Source organism: Panicum virgatum, chromosome 6N, assembly GCF_016808335.1.
Source record: "Panicum virgatum strain AP13 chromosome 6N, P.virgatum_v5, whole genome shotgun sequence".
NCBI classification, from domain to species: Eukaryota; Viridiplantae; Streptophyta; class Magnoliopsida; order Poales; family Poaceae; genus Panicum; species Panicum virgatum.
Window position 1 is genome coordinate 53170920 of NC_053150.1, and position 2301 is coordinate 53173220.

The following is a 2301-nucleotide window of genomic DNA, read 5'->3' on the forward strand; positions in this document are numbered from 1 at the left end:
TCACCCTTAATCAAAGTCGCCACCCCCTGCTGGTTCCTGACAGAAACGAAAAAGGTGGGGCCGGCCAGCCTAGGTGGGGCCGGCCGGCCTAGAGCTCGGCCAAAAATTTTTGAAATTTTTTTGTGAAGTTCGCTGATGCAAAACTTTCAAATTTCAAACATGGGTTGGTTAAAATTCAAAACATGATTATGCAAGTTGAAAAGAACTTAATGCAAGGAAAAATTTAAACTATCCAATATGCGATGCAAATGATGGATATGTTCCACGTACCTCATCGCGAGGGCTCGGGTTTTGAGTCCGGAGCCGGACTCTCCATTTCTTCAGTTCATTTGTCGGATGGAGTCTTGGGCGATGACACCTTCTTCCGCCACACTTTCTTGGGTGTGGGTTGCACTTCGACCTTTACTTCCTGTGAGTCCAGAAATTTCTTACGCTGGATTCGACATTTGGCATTCTTCTGATTGTGAAGCTTGATTTGCTTCGCTTCCTCTTGAAGTCGTAGCTCCTCCTGAATCCGCAGATTCTCCACGAATGCAATGAGGGCTTCAATGTTCGGAAGCGATGGTTTCTTTGTCTCTTTCTCGGGGTTCTTCTTCCTTCGGACTTCCTTGACTTGGTTGCATTGTTCGACCTTCGGTTTGAAGGCAAACTTCTCCTGCTGACCATTGATGTTGAGCTGGATTTCTCCGGCCCCGACATCAATATGGGCGTTTGCTGTGCTCAAGAACGGCCTACCTAAGATGAGCGGCGTCTTGGCGTCGACTTCCATGTCGAGCTCGACGAAGTCGACGGGAATAAATAAATTTTGGATTTTCACCGGAATATTCTCTGCTATTCCCGTGGGATAGCGGACCGTTTGATCCGCTAGTTGCAAAGACATGGCAGTAGGGGCAAGTGTATGATGGTTAAGTTTATCATAAACTACCTTGGGCATGACACTGACGCTTGCTCCTAAGTCGCAGAGGGCGTTGGAGAAATGTTGAGCCCCGATCGAGCAAGTGATGGTGGGGCAGCCTGGGTCTTTCTTCTTCACTAGAAGAGGATCGAGTATAGCAGCGCTACACTCTTCCGTTAATTGCACGACCTCAGTGGTGGGCAGCGTTCGCTTATTTCCAAGAATATCTTTGATATACTTGGCATACGTGGGTACCTGCATAGCGTCAAGAAGTGGTATATTGACATATAACTTCTTGATTACCTCGATGAACTTGCCGAATTGTTCGTCGGCCACTGGCTTCCTTATCCGCTCCGGAAATGGTAAGGCAGTTGTGTCGTGATAGTCCCGTGAAGTTCTCGAGGGTTCCACGGGGTCTTCCTGGGTAGCAGGTGTGTTGGAGTCGACGGCCTCCTCCTGCTCTTCGTCTTCAACATCGGTACCGCTAACAGTTACGGCCTTCCGCTGTTTTCCTGCATCCTTTGGGAAAGGTGGCTCTTGCATGGACTTACCACCACACGTGGTCACCACACTAACATTTTCCTTCGAGGGCACTTCCGGTTGCCCGGGCAGTTTCCCTGCGTTGGTGTTAGGACATGAAGATGCAGGCTGAGCTATTTGGGTTTCTATCATCTTATTAAAGTTCAGTTGATTTTTAATAACAGAATTAAATCCCTCTAGTTGGCAGCCATAGATTCTAGGATCTTGTCATTAGCAGGAAATTTCCTACTAATGTTATCATTGATTTGTTTTTGGCCGTACACTAGGTCTTTTAATGTGGGCTAAAAACTATTATTAAAATTCGTACCTTGTTGTTGACCGAAGGGGAGGTTGGGCTTGGAATTCCAACCCTGCTGAGGATGAAATCCTGAGTTGGGATTGTTGTTGCTCCCAATGAAGTTTGCATATTCTTGAGTTAATGGGCACGAAGTGCCCGAGTGCCCAGTCTCGCCACATGTTTCACATGTCATACGAGACTCCGAAACTTGATTAACCTCCTGATGCGGAGATTCCAGCTTCTTCATCAGAAGTTCCAACTTGGCAGCTAACATGTCGACCATGTCGATCTGATGCATGCCCCTGGGACGAGCTGGCTGCCTTTCTCCTTTCCAACTTTGGTTGGAAGCTATCTTGTCAATCAGCGCCTTTGCTCCCGCAACATCGAGAGAAAGGAAGGAACCACCCACAGCTGCGTCAAAGTGATCCTGGGCTTGCTGATTCAGGCCATGGAAGAAGTTCTGAATAATCAGCCATTCTTCTATGCCGTGGTGTGGGCATGCTTGTATGTACTCCTGGAGACGCTCCCAGACTTCCGGGATGGTCTCATCCGACAACTGCTAGATTCCGGTGATCCTATTCTAGAGGGC

General features: G+C 47.9%; 1 non-coding gene across 1 annotated transcript; it reads left to right on the plus strand.

Annotated features, from left to right (window-relative positions):
* The first annotated feature begins 2194 nt into the window (after positions 1-2194).
* LOC120680308 lies at positions 2195-2301 on the plus strand. Its single transcript, XR_005677580.1, has one exon. It is a non-coding gene; the product is annotated as a small nucleolar RNA R71 (small nucleolar RNA).